Here is a 20,593-nt window from a genome sequence, read left to right as displayed (position 1 = left end):
CTGTTTGGAAAAGGCGCCTTCCAATAAGAGAGACCCGGAGCAGTTTGCAAAGGAAGAGTGGTCGAACATTCCGGCTGAGAGGTTTAAGAAGCTTATTGATGGTTATAGGAAGCGACTGATTTCAGTAATTTTTATCAAAGGGTGTGCAACCAAATATTAAGTTAAGGGTGCCAATAATTTTGTCCAGACCATTTTTGGAGTTTGGTGTGAGATTATGTCCAATTTGCTTTTTTTCCTCCCTTTTTGGTTTAGTTCCAATACACACAAAGGGAATAAACATGTGTATAGCAAAACATGTGTTACTGCAATCCTTTTCTGTGAGAAATACTTCATTTTCTGGAAAAATGTCAGGGGTGTCAACCTTTACAGCCATGACTGTAGTCTGTATGTTAATGTCTATGTGAGAAATAACTCAAAGGTTTCATTCATATCAAATTTTTGGGGTACATCTCTGGTCGCGCCAAACAGTTTGTTCCGATAACCCTTGCCATAGCTGCTTTTGCCTGCTGAAGTTTGTATGCACCGTCTGTCGCAATAAAGACCTCTGAATGTATGTAACTTAGTCAGCAGTGCACTACGCTGTTGGCATAATACACCGCTCTGTTAATTTTGGGGGTATTGCACAATTTTTGTTAAACGTGAGTGTTGCTGCTGCTTCTACACCATTCTGTCCTCAAAAGCAGTAAAGTAGGATAAAGGCGGTGGTCTTTGTGTATCTACTGTGGTCACTGGACTAGGCCTTTGAATATTGAACACAATGCCCCACCACTCTTTTCTCCTCATGTCATACTGCAGCAAAAAATTGGATGTGAGTAGGGCCTAAGGTAGAAATAGGCTTTTACTATAATGATGGTTGGTACAATTCCGAGACCCTATATCGACTGCCACCATCTGTGATGATGAGACCTGATTATCTCCCCTACACAATCAGGTTCCAGCCCAGTTGTCATATTGACTCATAAACAGAAAGCGTATTCTATTCAGTCCCATTGTCCAGGTAATTTGCTATATATAGATGAGAAAAATTCCCTAGATGTTCCTCTTGCTGGGACTCATTGAGGGGCTACAGACTACGGTACCTTATCAAGTGTTACATAGAGTTACATCATTTTTCAGTGACAGCTTTGCTAAAGAGCTAATGGTAAACATCAGAGCAGATAAGGCACATACCTCCATGCTGCCCCCACTGATTGGGATTGCTTATGGTTGTGTACACTTTATCAATCCTACGTCTTCTGTAGGGGTCTGTTCCTGATAAGTCCTCCTGTCTGGTGCCATTATTGCCGGTCCACCTTCTTGTAAACAATACTCAGGAGACAATCGCAGTTATGTAATCAGAGTTCTGATCGTTTCTTCACATTCCACATCTCGGAGACTTTCTTACAGATCCTCTGTATTTCTAATTGCTTCGGATGTATCCTTGTATAAGCTTGAAGCAAGAAAAAAGGAAACTTGCAACTGTTTCAATTTTCAACCATTTAACTTTGTGGAAAGCGGCCTCCATCTCTGAAAGCTACGAACACTCTCTCTTCACTTATTGTTATTCATCTGTACAGTACAAGACAATGTGATACTCTCCGAGGGAGGAAGCATTTATACATCCAAAGGGTTACCAGATGTCCTAGTTCTTTCAAAAGTTTTAACTTACTACCAAGCCAAATGCTCTTTTCTGCCATTTACTATGCAAATCAATGCTCCCCTGACTGTCCCAAAATAAATGTGGGCAAAAATTTGGATGGTTATCGCAATAAATGATGTACTTTTCATGAGAACCTAGGCCAGGTCCAGTGAGTGTAAGCAGCAATATTGGGACATTGCCGCTCAGTGTACAGGAGCAGGGACTCCTATTTTTGACAGGATCCCCTGTTTTTATGTAATATGTATAATCTGATAAATATGGATGAAACAAATCCCAAGAGTTTTGGATTCCGGTGAATTGGAATTTTTGGAGAAATTTGGAATGAATTTGATTCGTTCTGAAACAATTTGTTCCTCTCTAATTAGGTAAATCTTTGTCATGCCCTTATGTATTATGGCTCTTCCTAACCTAGGAACTGTATGGAGATGTAATGCGGCACCAATAGATTTATGTGGAAATCTTATGTAGCTACGTATACCTTTTATTTTTACTTTTGACAGATTTTGTATGAAATATGATGGGGCACTTCCCTGGATACAGTATTACAAGTTCCATCTTAAAAACATTGCTTGCTACTATTACTACTGCTAATAATAACAATAACAATTATTATTATAATAATACGTAATGGAAAGAAATAGGTAATCTGGCATTTGCATCACTAGGAGCTTATACACACTCAGACACACTTGTAAGACACAGTTGTAAGATAAATGGGGAGCAGAGGGTCCAAACCGCACGTTCCACACCGACTCTGACATATAAATCATGAAAAGGAAGAAACGGCAGGTGATGGCACTCACCATTCAGAAGTCTTTTTGAGACAGACGGTGCATACAAACTTCAGCAGGAAGAAGCAGTTATGGCAGGGTTATCGGGACAGATTGTTTCGCGCGACACGCGCGAAACAGTCTGTCCTGATATCCCTGCCATAGCTGCTTCTGCCTGCTGAAGTCTGTATGCACCGCTTTTTCCCAATAAAGACCTTTGAATGGTGAGTGCCGTCATCTGTAGTTTCTTCCTTTTCATGATTATAATAATAATAATATTGTATTTTATAACAGAGCATGATACAACAATAATAAACATATTCTAAGATTTTCCCTATCTTGAATAGCACACCATCTACAACAGTTCCAAACAGAAAATTTTTACTCGAAATACAGGTATGTTCTCCCACTAGTACAGTTATTGTTAGTCTCCCTGAAAGGAGTACTTCCATCATGCCCCCTCCCATAGACTTGCATTAAGGGGGCGGGACATGACATAATGAGGGGCGGGGCTATGACATCTTGAGCTGCCAGCAAACTTCAGAAAAGTTTGTTCCAAACACTGAGTAGCGGAGTACCCCTTTAAGTTAATGCACAAAAATTATCAAAATGGCTTGAGCTCTTGTTATGTGGACAGGAAGAAGCAGTCTTGTGGAGGGGGCTGGCCAGTGGCTCCAGTCACATGACAGGCTCGTTCTCGGTGTGGGTCCGGCTCCAGGGTGACCTGGCGTGTCACGTGTCCAGTGGCGTGGTGCGTCGCTCCGTGGGCAGGGCTCGGGTTGTAGTGTGAGTGACGTTCTTCCCCTGTGACAACGTGGTTACCAGCGCAAATCGCGCCGCAGACGGACCTCACTTGTCCACGTGGGTGGCGGGCGTTTGTAGCGCCCTCATTGGCCATCCACATGCGGGTCATTATACACAGGTGCATGCATTTTATGAGGATATTCACATACGGGGCACAATATGATGACCTATACCTAGGGAGTTGTGTGTTGATTGGTCTCTGGGAATATAAAAGGAGGGGTAGATGTGTCTTAGACCACGTCCCAGATGAAGCAGTAAGCAAAACTTTGAGTTCAGCGTGTGGCTACTCAGGTATACTCCGTTCCACTGTGTGTTTTATATGTATCAATGTTCATATTTATACCTATGGAGTGTATAGTTTACCATCATGAATTTACCTTTCTATGGGGACTTTGCCCCAGACCTTAAGGGATAGACCTTGTACTTTTCTATGTATTGTGTATAAATATTATCCATTTTGCCACCGCTTTCAGTTCTGGCCCATAGTGACCATCATTATTGTATTTGTATTCCATTTTTCACCCAGTGTGGGTTTTTATTGTATTTCTGTAACCAATAAAATTATTCATTGATCTGATTTAGTATATGCTGTGGATGTGTGTTGAAGTGCAAAAATTTGGGTTAGAGGTATGTTTAGAGATAGAAAAAACCTGGAAGGTCAAGTTAGATCTGACCCCATTGACAGCGATCCTGGGAGATCATCTGGGGATGGAGATAACTTAGCATATGAATAAAAAACTACATAAGCTACTTTTTTACACAAGATTGATGATTGTAAGGAAGTGGATATCTCCGAATGCTCCATATGTCTATGAATGGAGGGAAGGGGTGAAGAAGGAATATAGAATATGTGAATCTTGATTTGGTCTCTGACAACACAAGATAGAAAGGGTTAATAGGAAATGCATAATCTGACTCTTTGTCAAGAAGGTGCAAGGAGGGAGGTGGGAATGTAGTGCGATTTTGTATTTCTGTACACACATTGGCCGACATTTATCATTGTCTTTAGACTGTTTTTTGTGTCTACAAAAGGCGCAAAAAAGGCGCAAGCAGGGTTTATTTGCGCCTTTTTTGCGCCTTTTGGTTTACACATTTCTGCTGATTTTGAGTTGCAATCCACTGATTTTGGCAATACACATGATATGGAAGGGTTTTATGAACTGCGCCTTTTTGTGAAAAGGCGCAAAAAAGGCGCAAAGGCACTTAAAAGTTTCTAAAACTACCCCAGCCCAGACTTAGCTTAGCTTTTTGGAGTATGTGAAGAGAGAAATTTCAGAAAATGTGACCTGCACAAAATTCATCAAATGCCCTGTGACCATCTAATAAATTGGGTTCTCCTACACATTATCAGCGCACAAAAAAAGGTGCAGAAAAATGATTCACTTACATCTACAATGATAAATGCTTAACTTACACCTACAATGATAAATGCTTCACTTACACCTACAATGATAAATGCTTCACTTACACCTACAATGAATGATAAATTGCGGCCATTGTATGTATATTTGGAGGTTTATTTGGGGAATTTCTTTTTCTTCTTCTCCCCGGCAGTGACTATTGTGTCTTTTCTCTTTTTGTAATTGAATGGAATAATAATAATAAAGAATAATACATTTTTTTTTATCAAAATGGCAATAGATGTGCCTCATTTCTGTTCTGTTGCTCACCACACCGGTGTGCCAACTTGGCCAGTGATTGGCTGAGAGCCAGTGTGACATATTGGGCCCAGGCACCAATCTGTCATATTGCTGCTCATCCAATCACTGGCAGAGGTATGACACCACTGAGGTCGGCAGTTAGCAGAGCTGTAATGTAACGTGCCAGACCCCAGAAGTAGGAAGAAGACTGCTTTGGGGGCTGGAGCAGGACACCCGAGGCACCATGGGAGTGCTGGTGGTGAGTAGAGATTCATTTTTTATCTAATACATATGAATACTTCTACAAAAAAAATTCCTCCCACCGGATAACATGCCATATGCCAAAAAAGTTTCCATTTGGCATACACCAGGCCAGTGTGCATTGGCGTACTTTTTTTTTTTTTTTACCATATATAATATACTGTACTGGTAGACTACACTTTTCCATATAGAGGAATCCAGTAATAGCATTTTATTTTTTAACGTTATACCATTATTATTATTTATACATTTTTTACAATGGGACCACATGGGCGATGTTGCATATTTCAGAATTTTTTCTGATGTATACTTTCAACGCAAGGCTTTGACTTGGATAAAGTGACTGATGATGTCATTGATGGTCTGTTGGGGAAGGACTAGGTATTGTTTTTGCTTCAGGGTCCTCTGCATACCATGTACTTTGATTCCTCCACTAGGTCATTGTGTATCTTTTTGATCAAGTAGTTGTCTTCTTCATTCCTCCCCTATCATTAACAAATAATCCTTCCCGCTATTATCAGTGAACCTTGCATGTATGTCTCAGCCCTTCGGCTTTATCTGTGAGTCGAGTCTTTCATCATTGTTTTATAAAAAGTAGAGATTTGAGGAGCCATTAGCCAGTGGATAACCCCTTGAAAGTCTTTGGTGACACAATTGTCCTGATACTGTATCTGTCATTATGCTGAAGTGCTCAGGAGGCTCAATAGTCCTGTTTACTGATACATCACACATGGAGAGATATCAGCTTCTGGGTGCTGGATAGACTGTTTAGTTAATGGTTAATGGGTCCATAAAAGATGTCACCACTAATGATGAGCTTAATGCGCTGTTTGCTAATATTAGTTTCTATTTATGACACAATGACCTATGGTTCCCTAGTGAGCTTTAAATACAACCCAATAACAATTAGTTATTTAAAAATAATTGTAGCACAGTGCAGTTTTTGCCATTGTGATCTTGTTTCCCATAGAGAGACATTGAGGTCCTAATATTGCAATGGTCCTTCAAATGCCACCATGTTGTCCCATGTTACTCTTAAACGAACTAGGGGATACATTTATTAAAGTAGTACTCTGGGATATGAAAACATATTCTCTATCCTAAGAATAGGGGATAAGTTTCAGATTGCAGGGAGTCTGACCTTTGGGACCTCCCGCAATCTCCCGAACAGGGCCCGGCGGTCCGCAGGAAGGGGGCGTGTTTGAACCACTGCACAAAGCAGCGGCTGACACACACCCTCAATGAAACTCTACCGCATTCGACAATCTCCGAATCTTCATAGAGCTGCATTTAGGGGTTGTGTTGGCTGCTGCTTCGCACTGATGCGTGCTATTTGCCGGAGAGCTGGGGCCCCCGTACGGGAGATCGTGGGGGGTCCAAGTTGTCGGACCCCCCACGATCTGAAACTTATCCCCTATCCTTAGGAAAGGGCATAAGTTTTCATATCCCAGAGTACTGCTTTAAATCATCAGATATGTTTGTCATCAACAACTATCAATGTTGTCCAATATGATGGTTACATTAAAATGGTGATTGACAGGGACACCCTAGTCATGCCAAGTGACTATAGACGAATGCCAAAAAAAAAATCAAGCCCTTTTATCTTGCCAGATTTGGATCTCTTTTTGTATGTGTACAGAGGCCCTGGTCGGAGCTACAAATTTGTGCTGGAGAAAAAAAGGTATTACAACTGAGGTTTTGAGCTGGATTCACTTTGTTCCTTTGTTGAATATATGTCAGGTCTGTCCAAAAAGTATTCAATATGGCACCTCATGGCAAAGGCTTTCTGAGGATCAAAAAAAAAGGAAGCCTCTACTAAAGATGATGCACAAGTAAGACTAAGGACATGGATTACTGGAACCATGTCCTGTGGTCCGATGAGACCAAGATAAACCTATCTGGTTCAGATAGTCTAAAGTGTGAGTGGTGGCAACCAGGTGAGAAGTACAAGGACAAGTATGTCTTTCCTACAGTCAAGCATGGAGGTAGGGGTGTCATGGTCTGGGTCTTCATGAGTGTTTCTGGCACTGGGGGCTACAGATCATTGAGGGAACCATAATTGCCAACATGTACTGTGACAAACTGAAGCAGAGCATGAGCCCCTCTCTACAGAGACTGGGCTACAGGGCAGTATTCCAACATGATAATGACCCTAAACACCTCCAAAACCACCACTGGCTTGCTAAAGGAGCCGAGGGTAAAGGTGATGGACTTGTCAAGCATGTCTCCAGACCTAAACCCTATTGAGCATCTGTGGGGCATCCTGAAATGGAAGGTGGTGGGTACAAGGTCTCTAACATCCCCCAGCTCCATGATGTCATCATGGAGGAGGGAAGAGAACTCAGGGGCAACCTGTGAAGCTCTGATGAACTCCGTGTCCAAGAGGCTTAAGGCAATGATGGAAAATAATGGTGGCCACACAGAATATTGACACTTTGGGCTCAATTTGGACATTTCCCCTTAGGGGTGTAGTCACATTTGTTGCCAAGTTTTAGACATTAGGGGCTGTGTGTTAAGTTATTTTGAGGTGACAGAACACTGTTATACAGGCTGCGCACTCACAACTTTACATTGTAGTAGACAATCATTTCTTCAGTGATGTCACATGAAAAGATAAAAAAAAAATATTTACTAAAATTTGAGGGGTGGACTTATCTATGGGAGATACTGTAGGGGTCTAAAGGACTTGGATGAATAAGGGATCTGAAGAAGAACTTAGGGGTGTAGAGGAGGATTTAGGGGGTTAGGGGTAAAGGAGTCTGAGGGGAGAAGGGAAATGCGTCTGAAGAAGGACTTAGGGGTTTGGGGGGTAGAGGAGTTTGGGGGAGGAGGGGACAGAGGGGTCAAAAGGAAGACTTAAGGGTTTGGGGATAGAGGAGTCTGGAGAAGATGGGGACATAGGGGTCAAAAGGAAGACAAAGGGGTTTGGGGATAGAGGAGTCTGAGGAAGATGGGGACAGAGGGGGCTGGTGGAGGACTTAGGGGTCTGGAGGAACAGAAGCATCTGGAGGAGGACAGTACAAGGATGGAGTTCAGCCAAACTCAGAATAAACAGTGTGCGGCAGGGGGGCAGTGTCTGGCAGGGCTATATCCAGCAGTCAGATTGCCACCAAAAAAAATTGTCTGCATGGTCTATACTGGGGCCTATTTTTGGTCCCAGTCTGGGCCTGGCTGCAACAGAACATGATCCTGGAGCACAACACAACAATCTTTGGCCCTGCTGAAAAGTATCACTACATGAATGAATAAATCACCCACTGGTTTTGAAGTCATATGGTGTGCCGTGATGTTTTTGTTTGCACCTTAGGCTGGGATCACATAACGTTTTTGCCATATTGTTTTCAATCAGTTTTTCTAAAGAAAACCGTATGGCAAAAATAGCGGATGGAACAGTATGGGAAGAAGTAAACCGTATGCGTTTTTAAACCTTATACTGTTTTTAAAAGTGCATACGGTTCCATCCGTTTTTTTTTTTTAAACATAAGTTTTTTAAAATGTTGTCCATTTTTAATGGGAGGGGTGTTGGGTGGGGACTTTAGGATGCAGATGCACATGTGCAAAGTAAAAGCCGTATACTGTTTCCCATATGGAACCGTATACATGTGCGTTTCCCATTGACGTCCATGTTAAAAAAAAAAGTATGCAGTTGCAGTACGGTTTTTAAACCGGAGACAAAATCATGGTCAACCGTCATGCCCCCTCCCATAAACTTGCATAGCGGGGGTGACGTCACACAGGGAGTCACTATACTCCGGCGCAGTGGTCGCCACCCGGCTGTCTGTGAGCTGGCACCGCGTCGTGGAGCTCAAACAGGTGGGATCCGAATACAAGATTGCCGGAGTCCCCAGCGGCGGGACCCCCACGATGAGACATCTTATCCCCTATCCTTCGGATAGGGGATAATATGTCTCAGGGCTGGAGTACCCCTTTAATACATATAATCTTACTTGGCCAGACACAGCAGGTTCCTTTTGGATAATGGAGGCGCATCATCTCAATTACTGGCACATGTGCTCCATCCGCAGGTGCTGGGAAATCTCATGTAACTCTTCCATAGAGCTCCAGCAGAGAGATGGGTTCATGCTCCAGGAATGATTGCAGGATTCGCACGCTGTGTATAAGTTCAGGAGTAACACGCTGAGCGCAGAGGAAGAGATTTTAATAGGAAGCTGACAGAGGTAAAGTCCAAATGTCAGTAAGGGATCACAGATCCTGATGGGGGAAATAATATAAAACAAAACAAATATGTCATGGAAAGAAATGATGGTGCAGGAAGATCGAGAAGAGATTCTGCTTATTAACCTCACCTGTCTCCTGCACATTAAAGGGTGTTATTTCTGTCAATATAATAATCCGTATTTTTCGCCCTATAGGACGCACCGGCGTATAAGACGCACCCAATTTATAGGTGCAAAATCAAAAAAAAATAAAGATTTTGAACCCAATAGTGGTCTTCAACCTGCGGACCTCCAGATCTTGTAAAACTACAACTCCCAGCATGCCCGGACAGCCGTTGGCTGTCCGGGCATGCTGGGAGTTGTAGTTTTTGCAACATCTGGAGGTCCGCAGATTGAAGACCACTGCATAGGAGGTAATACTCACGTGTCCCCGCCGCTCTGGACCCATCACCGCTGCCCTGGATGTCGCTCCATCGCTGTCGCCGTGTCCCCGTCGCTCCGGAACGTCTCTGCTGCCGGCCGGGTATCCTCGCTCTCCGTCACCGCCATCACGTCGTTACGCACGCCGACGCACGTACGAGACGATGTGATGACAAGGAAGGAGAGCGCCGGCCATACAGGGGATCCCTGAACGGAGAAGACACCGAGGAGGCAGGTAAGGTCCCTCCAGGTGTCCTGTAAGCACTAACCCGGCTATTCAGTCAGGCTGTTCGGGACCGCCGCGGTGAAATCGCGGCGGTCCCGAACAGCCCGACTGAACAGCCGGGTTAGTGTCACTTTCCCTTCAGATGCGGCGGTCAGCTTTGATCGCCGGGTCTGAAGGGTTAATACAGGGCATCACCGCGATCGGTGATGTCCTGTATTAGCCGCGGGTCCCCGCCGTTGATGGCCGCAGGGACCGCCGCGATAGGTGTGTATTCGCTGTATAAGACGCACCGACTTTTCCCCCCAGTTTTGGGGAAGAAAAAGTGCATCTTATACGGCGAAAAATACGGTACCTTGAGATCTTTATGGAGCATATGTCATTTTATTTATTTATTTTAAATCAATATCTGTTTAAAATTCGCTGTTGATTAAGTGGGTATAAGATTTTGTTTCTAAAACCAGGCATCTCACACTTTCCTTCACACAGTTATAAAGTTACCTGATCTTAAGGGGGTATTACGGAGTTGTAAAATTATTGTTATATTACTGAGTCTTTAGAAAAAAAAAAACAGTGATGAAAACTGATCACTGATCATCTAAATTCTTATTGACAGATTGCGGTGGATTTGGAAGGCTTATCAGACCCCCACAGTAAGATTGCAGGGGTCTAATGAGTTAAAATAGTGAAGGACGTCCTCTTACCCTCCTTCTGAAGGCCAGATCATTGCCCAGATATCCCTGTACAATGCTATGCAGTAGCAATAGCATTGTACAATGAATGCAATCCAATCATTGCATATGATAGTCCACTATTAGGACTTAAAGGGGTCCTCCGGTGGAAAACACATTTTTCAAATGAACTGGTGCCAGAAAGTTAAATAGATTTGTAAATGACTTCTATTAAAAAAATCTTAATCCTTTCAGTACCTATCAACTGCTAAACGTTCCACAGGAAATTATTTTCTTTTTAAATGTCCTTTCTTTCTGACCACAGTGCTCTCTGCTGACACCTCTGTCCATTTTAGGAACTGTCCGGGCAGGATAGGTTTGGTATGAGGATTTTCTCCTATGCTGGACAGTTCCAAAAAAAGGACAGAGGTTTCAGCAGAGAGCACTGTGGTCAGACAGAAAGGAACTTTAAATAGCAAAGAACTTCCTGTGGAGTATACAGCAGCTGATAATAATGAAAGGATTAACATGTTTAAATAGAAGTAATTTACAAATCTGTTTTAACTTTCTTGCACCAGCTGATTTAAAAAATAAAATAAAATGTTCTCCACTGGAGTACTACTTTAAATTGTGTAAAATAAAAAGTAATAAAAAAGTATTTCAAATTATTTAAAATCCCATCCCCTAATAAAAATTTAAACTACCCCTATTTTCCCATTTTACAAAAAAACATAAAACAAAACAAGAAACAAATTTGGTTTTGTCGCATGCCGAATGGTCCGAACGCTAAAAACATAGGAGGAGATTTATCAAAACCTGTCTAGAGGAAAAGTTGCTGAGTTGCCCATAGCAACCAATCAGATCGCTTCTTTCATTTTTCAGAGGCCTTTTCAAAAATGAAAGAAGCGATCTGATTGGTTGCTATGGTCAACTCAGCAACTTTTCCTCTGGACGGGTTTTGACAAATCTCCCCCATAATATTTATCATCCTGCACAGTGAACAGCGTAAGCGTAAAAAAACATACCATCTGCCAGAAATGCTGATTTTTTGTTCACATCAAAGCAAAAATGGTATGGATAAAAACTAAAGATCACGGCGCAAAAAACAAGCCCCCATACAGCCCCGTATAGGGAAAAGTAAAAAAGTTACCATAAAGTGCAATGTGTAAAATAATCATTTTTGGGTTTTGCTGTACATTTTATGGTACAACTGGTCGTGCAAGAAACAAAAGACTTATGGCTCTAAAAACGTAAGGAGACAAAAATGAAAACACACAAAAAAAAAGAAAATGGGCTGTGTCTTCAAGGGGGGTACTCCACCCCTAGACATCTTATCCCCTTATCACCACTGGGGACCCCCGCGAACTCGGCTGCGGCACCCCAGACATCCGGTGCACGGAGAGAATTTCGCTCCGTGCCAGATGACTGGTGATGTGGGGTGGAGGCTCGTGTCATCACAGTCGCACCCTGCTTGTGACGTTACGGCCATGCCCCCTCAATGCAAGTCCGTGGGAGGGGACATGACAGCCGTGATGTCACGAGCCTCCGGAGTTGCGCCTGACTCTTTAAACGAATGCCGGGTGAACCGGATGTCTGGGGTGCCGCAACCGAGATCCCCTGCTGTGAGACCCCTGCTATCAGGCATCTTATCCCCTATCCTTTGGATTGGGGATAAGATTTCTAGTGGCCGAGTTCCCCTTTAAACATTAAAATTTGCAACAATTCTTCAATTTTGACGCAACTCATGACAATCCACTAGTGTTGCCCTAGCCTGAAGTGCAGTTTTTTGTCCAGGGTTTCTACTTTAAGTTTGGTAGTGAAAGCATCATAAATTATAGGTAACATAAACAGTAAATTTGGGTCCAGACGGTGGTAAAATACATCACCCCCTGAGTTGCCGTGCAGAAAACAGCAGCACTAAAAAGCCTCATGAAGTAGTCACATTTACGTAATTTGTAGCAGTAAGCAGCCAAAATACAAAGGGGAAGCGGAGGATGCCTGGAGATTAGTTTTGCAGATATTATGTAAACGAGATTGGAGAAGTAAATGAATAGGTCAAGAAAAGGGTGAACAGATGCATCAACCCAATGAGGGCGTCCAGATAGGAGCTAAACAATTCATCAGGAGGACGGGGTCAGCGGACAAGGTCCAAGGAGGTGTTGACAGCTTCATCTGATGAAGAAGTCCATGCCTGGGGCACATCGCCGCCCATGCCCCAACCATTCAGCTTTCATTTTGATCACAAAAAAATAACAAAAGAAACCAAAAGGTTCCTTAATAAATGCCACAAACTCAATACCTGTAGGCCCACAACTAGAAACGGCCCACCTAATGGGAGAAAGGGCTGAAACAAAACAAACTTCCAAATATGTATGCAAGGTTAAAGGGCTTGTTAATTTTTACAACCAATTTTGTAACCAAACAACTCATCAGATCTTACAGCTACACTACTTTACTGTGTTTACAGCTGCCGGGTAGATTTATGTGTCCCCAAAGAACTGATGACCACCTAAAAAATGTCACCTGTTCAAAAATGTTACAATGAAGCTCCTGATCCTCAGATTCTTGCTTTTTTTTTTCTCTCTCTCATGTTTCATATGATTGTTTTTAGCTTCATCACCTGACATTCTAATTGTGCATATGCTTTTATCTGGGCAGTCCTCACCACTCAGTTCTGAATAGGGAGGGTGATTGGGTTATGTCCTCTCGAGGGCAGCAGTGGTCATCCCCCCTGACAGTCTATGGACATTTTTGCAGTCATTGTCAAGGGGGTGATCAGGGCTGGTGCAGGGATTTTTGCTACCCTAGGCAAAAGCTAATTTTACCACCCCTTGGCCTTCCCTTTGACACGCCCCAATTTATTACTGGGGTGACACACTGTAATAAACCTCCCCCTCATATAATCTCCTTACTACTGGGGTGACACACTGTAACAAATCTCCTCCTCATGCTGCTGGCTAAGCGAGTGGTTTGGATGCTGGTTGTCTACCTTTCTTGTGGAAGGCAGAGCGGTGCCCCCTATCAAGAGGACGCTCTAGGTGGCTGCCTATTTTGCCTTTAGGCAGAGCCGGCCCTGGGGGTGGTCACTACTCAACAGGACTCGAATCTGAGCACTGAATGTTGGTGTCTGCCTAGTTGACAATCTATGCACCATTAGTATATGAGGTGATAAAAATAATGACAATGACAGCTAGAAAACAAACTTCTAAATGCCTTGTTCTGTACATTGTTTATTTATCAATAAAATGTTTGGGTCCTTTGAAAAGATTGATGAGTGTGGATGACTTCTATATTTGGGCTTATATAGTCTTTAAAGCATGCCTGTCAGATCCCACAAATATAAAAAATGAAATGAATATGTTACTCAGTACCTAATCCTGACCATGTTCATCTAATTTTTATGCCTCTACCACCTATATTTATCATAAAAATACATCTTTTCTTTAGCTGTGGTGGTGGGAGGTGATTGGTGTGTCTGCTCATGCAGCCTTGTCCATGAGTCATCTCTTGTCCATGACTCATGGACAAGATGATGCTGCTGAAGGACTGGTTAGTGTCCCAGTAGGTAAGGGGACCTCTAGTGGTGGGATTTTCAGGAGTTGTTTTCTTTATTAAATATTCTACATTTTTTCAACAACCATATTACAAAAGGTCTTTAATTTTCATCAGTAACAACATAGAAAAAGTTTTTGGATTTGACAGTGCCTACTTAATACCAGCACCAGTCTAACAAGAACCACTTTTTTGTTGTTTCCCTGGTAGCTGCTAACAGCATGCCAAAGATCTCGAACAACTTTGGTCAAATAATTGGACAGTTTTAGTAAATCTGGGCCATTGTGTCAGTTAAAGGGGTACTCCAGTGGAATTTTTTTTAAATCAACTGGTGCCTGAAAGTTAAACAGATTTGTAAATTGCTTCTATTTAAAAATCTTGATCCTTCCAGTACTTATCAGATGCTGTATGCTCCACATGAAGTTGTGTAGTTCTTTTCAGTCTGAGCACAGTGCTCTCTGCTGACACATCTGTCCATGTCAGGAACTGTCCAGAGCAGGTGAAAATCTCCATAGCAAACTTATCCTGCTCTGGACAGTTCCTGACATGGACAGAGGTATCAGCAGAGATCACTGTGGTCAGACTGAAAAGAACTACACAACTTCCTCTGCAGCAAATAAGTACTGGAAGGATTAAGATTTTTAAATAGAAGTAATTTATAGATCTGTTTACCTTTCTGGCACCAGTTGATTAAAAAAATATATATATATATTCCACCGGAGTACCCCTTTAACCCCTTAAGGACCAGGCACGTATGAGTATGTCCCTGCGCCCTGGGCTTTAAGGACCAGGCATGTACTCATACGTCCTGGCGATTTCCGGTCCCTGCCGCGTGCCGGGCAGAGATCGGAAACGGATGCCTGCTGAAATGCTTCAGCAGGCATCCAGGGTAAACGTCGAGGGGGGCCATGTCTGCCCCCCATGTCGGCGATCGTCGCAAATCCCGAGGGAAATTGGCCCTGCGATCTGCGGCATTACCGGGCTGATCGGGTCTCTGGGACCTGACCGCCCGGTAATTTTGCATAATCCTGGTTGTCACAGACAGCCAGGACCATGCTGAAGTATAGGAGCGAGGTGGCAAGGTGGCGAGGTGGCGCGGGACCTTTGCAGCAGTCCAGACCGCCATAAAGCGATCTGGACTGCTCCATCTGGTCCCCTTACACTACAACTTCCAGCATGCCCAGACAGCCCTTGGCGTCTGGGCATGCTGGGAGTTGCAGTTTTGCAAAATCTGGAGGTCCACAGTTTGGAGACCACTGTTCCCTTCCAGATGTTGCAAAACTACACATCCTCAGCATGCCCTTACTATCTAGGCATGCTGGGAGTTGTAGTTCTGTAACATCTGGCCCTTCAGATACACATACCCCTCCACAGCCCACCTCCCCTCCACAATAAAAATGAAAAACATCTGGTACGCCACTGTTTCCAAAATGGAGCCTCCAGCTGTTGCAAAACAACAACTCCCAGTATTGCCGGACAGCCGTTGACTGTCCAAGCATGCTGGGAGTTTTGCAACAACTGGAGGCACCCTGTTTTGGAATCACTGGCGAAGAATACCCCTATGTCCACCCCTATGCAAATCCCTAATTCAGGCCTCAAATGCGCATGGCACTCTCACTTTGGAGCCCATCGTATTTCAAGGCAACAGTTTAGGGCCACATATGGGGTATCGCCGTACTCGGGAGAAATTGCCTAGCAAATTTTGGGGGGCTTTTTCTCCTTTAACCCCTTATGAAAAGGTGAAGTTGGGGTCTACACCAGCATGTTAGTGCAAAAAAATAATTTTTTTACACTAACACGCTGGTGTTGCCCTATACTGTTCATTTTGACAAGAGGTAAAAGGGAAAAAAGCCCCCCAAAATTTGTAATGCAATTTCTCCCGACTACGGAGATACCCCATATGTGGGCGCAAAGTGCTCTGGGGGCGCACAACAAGGCCCAGAAGGGAGAGTGCACCATGTACATTTGAGGTGATTTGCACAGGGGTGGCTGATTGTTACAGCGGTTTTGACAAACGCAAAAAAAAAAAAATGTGACCCCATTTCGGAAACTACACCCCTCACGGAATGTAATGAGGGTTGCAGTGAGAATTTACACCCCACTGGTGTCTGACAGATCTTTGGAACAGAGGGCTGTGCAAATAAAAGATTTTGTACAGCCCACTGTTCCAAAGATCTGACAGACACCAGTGGGGGGGGTAAATGCTCTCTCTACCCCTTGTTACGTTCCTCTAGGGGTCTAGTTTCCAAAATAGTTTGCCATGTGGGGGTTATTTTGCTGTCCTGGCACCATAGGGGCTTCCTAAATGCAACATGCCCCCCTAGCAAAATTTGCTCTCCAAAAGCCAAATATGACTCCTTCTCTTCTGAGCATTGTAGTTCGCGAGTTGTACACTTCAGGTCCACTTATGACGTACCTTCATACTCAGAAGAAATGGGGTTACAAATTTTGGGGGGTCTTTTCTGCTATTAACCCTTGCAAAAATGTGAAATTTGGGGGAAACACACATTTTAGTGATTTTTTTAAATTTTTTTTACGTATGAAAAACTCGTGAAACCCCTGTGGTGTATTAAGGCTCACTTGATGATATGATATGCCATGTGTTTTTTTTTTTTTTTTTTTTTTTTTTTTTTTTTTGCTGTTCTGGCACCATAGGGGCTTCCTAAATGCGACATGCCCCCCGACCAAAATTTGCTCTCAAAAAGCCAAATATGACTCCTTCTCTTCTGAGCATTGTAGTTCGCCCGTAGTGCACTACAGGTCAACTTATGGGGTACTTCCATACTCAGAGGAGATGGGGTTACTAATTTTGGGGGGTATTTTCTGCTATTAACCCTTGCAAAAATGTGAAATTTGGGGGAGAACACACATTTTAGTGAAAATTATAATTTTTTTTTTTTACATATGCAAAAGTCGTGAAACACCTGTGTGGTATTAAGGCTCACTTAATTCCTTGTTACGTTCCTCAAGGGGTCTAGTTTCCAAAATGGTTTACCATGTGGGGGGTTTTGCTGTTCTGACACCATAGGGGCTTCCTAAATGCAACATGCCCCCCCCAAAAAAAATTTCAGAAAAACGTACTCTCCAAAATCCCCTTGTCGCTCCTTCGCTTCTGAGCCCCCTACTGCACCCGCCGAACAATTAACATAGACATATGAGGTATGTGCTTACTCGAGAGAAATTGGGCTATAAAAACAGGTATACATTTTCTCCTTTTACCCCTTGTAAAAATTCAAAAATTGGGTTTACAAGTGTAAAAAATGAAGATTGTGAATTTTCTCCTTCAATTTGCTGCTATTCCTGTGAAACACCTAAAAGGTTAAAATGCTGACTGAATGTCATTTTGAATACTTTGAGGGGTGCAGTTTCTATAATGGGGTCTTTTATGGGGTATTTCCAATATGAAGACCCTTCAAATCCACTTCAAACCTGAACTGGTCCCTACAAAATTGTGAGTTTGAAAATTTTGTGAAAAATTGGAAAATTGCTGCTGAACTTTGAAGCCCTCTGGTGTCTTCCAAAAGTAAAAACTTGTCAATTTTATGATGCAAACATAAAGTAGACATATTGTATATGTGAATTAATTTTAATTTTTTTTGGAATATCCATTTTCCTTACAAGCAGAGAGCTTCAAAGTTAGAAAAATGCTAAATTTTACATTTTTTCATCAAATTTTGGGATTTTTCACCAAGAAAGGATGCAAGTTACCCCAAAAAATTTACCACCATGTTAAAGTAGAATATGTCACGAAAAAACTATCTTGGAATCAGAATGATAACTAAAAGCATTTATTAATGTTTAAAGTGATAGTGGTCAGATGTTCAAAAAACGCTCTGGTCCTAAGGTGTAAAATTACCTGGTCCTTAAGGGGTTAAGGAGACTGGTGAACAAGACTTTTTTTTGTCAGAATCGTTTTTTTGTTTTTTGTTTTACATTTTACCATTATAAGTATAACAAATTTTCGTCTCATATTTGAATTTCCACATATGAAGCATTCATGGTAAAATGCCAATGCTAATAATGCCCACAGAGCCCTGCTTGTCCTCAGCTTCCAGAGCCCTGCTTGTCCTCAGTGTACAGAGCCCTGCTTGTCCTCAATGTACAGAGCCCTGCTTGTCCCCAGCATACAGAGCCTTGCTTGTCCTCAGTGTACAGAGCCCTGCTTGTCCTCAGTATACAAAGCCCTGCTTGTCCTCAGTGTACAGAGCCCTGCTTGTCCTCAGTGTATAGAGCCCTGCTTGTCCTCAGTGTTCAGAGCCCTGCTTGTCTTCAGTGTACAGAGCCCTGCCTGTCCTCATTGTACAGAGCCCTGCTTCTCCTCAGTATACAGAGCCCTGCTTGTCCTAAGTGTAAAGAGCCTGCCTGTCCTGAGTGTACAGAGCCCAGCTTGTCCTAAGTGTAAAGAGCCCTGCCTGTCCTGTGTGCACAGAGCCTTGCTTGTTCTCAGTGTACAGAGCCTTTTTTGTCCTCAGTGTACAGAGCCCTGCATGTCCTCAGTGCACAGAGTCCTACTTGTCCTCAGTGCACAGAGCCCTGCTTTTCCTCAGTGTACAGAGCCCTGCTTGTCCTCAGTGCACAGAGCCCTGCTTGTCCTCAGTGCACAGAGCCCTGCTTGTCCTCAGTGTACAGAGCCCTCCTTCTCCTCAGTGTAGAGAGCCCTGCTTGTCCTCAGTGTACAGAGCCCTGCTTGTCCTCACTGTACAGAACCCTTCTTGTCCTCAGTGTACAGAGCCCTCCTTCTCCTCAGTGTACAGAGCCCTCCTTCTCCTCAGTGTACAGAGCCCTCCTTCTCCTCAGTGTACAGAGCCCTGCTTGTCCTCACTGTACAGAACCCTTCTTGTCCTCAGTGTACAGAGCCCTGCTTCTCCTCAGTGTAGAGAACCCTGCTTGTCCTCAGTGTACAGAGCCCTGCTTGTCCTCAGTGTACAGAGCCCTTTTTGTCCTCTGTGTACAGAACCCTGATTTCCCTCTGTGTACAGAGCCCTGCTTGTCCTCAGTGCACAGAGCCCTGCTTTTCCCTTCCACACATCCTGTATTTTGTATCTGCACAGAGACACACAGGCAAGAGCTGCAGGGACAATACAGCATTTTTTACCCAAAAATATACAAATATACATATTATATTATTCTCTACCTGATCTAAATGTTTTCCCAAGTGACAGCGCCCATTCAAGGCCAAAATTGGATTTGCCTTTAAATGTATCCTATCATCCTATCTTGTAAAGTTATTCACAAACTTCCCAATCTTTTTGAAAGGAATTTACACTATTTCGTCTAGTTGCTATACATTATTAGCAAGGAGGAATTTGCATTATTTATGAGTGCAGACAAGTCTCTCCTGTTACCCTCGAGGGTCTGTGGAATCATTTATTGACATTATCTTGGAGAACATATCTGTTCCCTGGTTTGATCTGTCATGTGAACACCGTGTATCATGTACTTCTCTGCAAATCGTTCGTAACACAAATAGCAGTGTAAACAGAATTAAAGAAAATTGCGATAATCTAATGTTTGCAACTACTAATGATGTCAGCGGTGCTACTACAGAGATTGCTTCCAGATTCCATAACATTTAATAGCTTGAAGAACCGAGCAGCTCCACAGCTTTTCTCTTTGATAGTATTTCAGAAGCCTGTTTTGAAAAGAGATGTTTCATTTCATAGACTTGCTGGGGGCAATGGTCTGAACGCATCTCCATAACTCACTGACAGTTTATGTCTGTGCTTGACACCTCAGCGTAATCCCCCCATAATGCATCAGGTCATTGCTTTAAAATAGACCTTTGTTAACTTGATAGATTTGTTAATTTCTAACAGTATTTGTTTTCCTTAATCCTAACAGCAGCACACATGGGGTAAGACAGAAGGAATTTTAATGACAAATGTTCATAACAAACAAATGAAACCCCCCCCCCCCCCACCCTATAAAGTGGAGATCAACTTCAGTCCACTGTGTATAACTTACAAGAAGCAAAAGTGCCTTACTCAAAGCTAGGGAGGGATATTTGTGTGCTGCTGTGAGGAATAAGGGAAAACTAATTATCGGTAGAAATTAACTGATTCTCTTACGTCCTATAAGCAGTACAGATGGGGATTTAGCAGGGACAAGAGTCTATGGGAGGGCTCTCATGTCTGGAGGATGATAAAATAATTTGCCAAAAGGAAGAATGACTTGATCTGTCTAGATCCCAACCTATAATGAGTAACAAAGGTAGATTGAAAACTCCAAGAAGCCTATTTGCATATGAGTTCCAGCGGTATAAGGCTCCTTCTACTATATCTACTATCCGGCAGCACAGAAAAAAAACACAGGGTGGGTGATTGTTTAATTTTTTTGTTATTGGCTTTTGGCATTAAAATTCCATCTGTCCTACTAGTTCACGGAAGGTGGAATACCCCGTCTGTGCTGCTGGTAGACCTTAAAGGGGTACTCCAC

General features: G+C 43.0%; 1 long non-coding RNA gene across 1 annotated transcript in view; it reads left to right on the top strand.

Moving 5' to 3' along the window:
• The window catches only part of LOC130360861 (uncharacterized), a 77,536-nt gene extending 70,775 nt beyond the window's left edge, over positions 1-6,761 (top strand). The window contains exon 4 of the long non-coding RNA XR_008890841.1: positions 6,726-6,761. This is a non-coding gene — a long non-coding RNA (uncharacterized LOC130360861). The remainder of the gene's footprint in view (positions 1-6,725) is intronic.
• The last annotated feature ends 13,832 nt before the right edge of the window (positions 6,762-20,593 follow it).

The sequence above is a fragment of the Hyla sarda genome, chromosome 3, assembly GCF_029499605.1.
Source record: "Hyla sarda isolate aHylSar1 chromosome 3, aHylSar1.hap1, whole genome shotgun sequence".
In the NCBI taxonomy this organism is placed as follows: domain Eukaryota; kingdom Metazoa; phylum Chordata; class Amphibia; order Anura; family Hylidae; genus Hyla; species Hyla sarda.
This window is presented reverse-complemented; position numbering and strand designations above follow the sequence as displayed.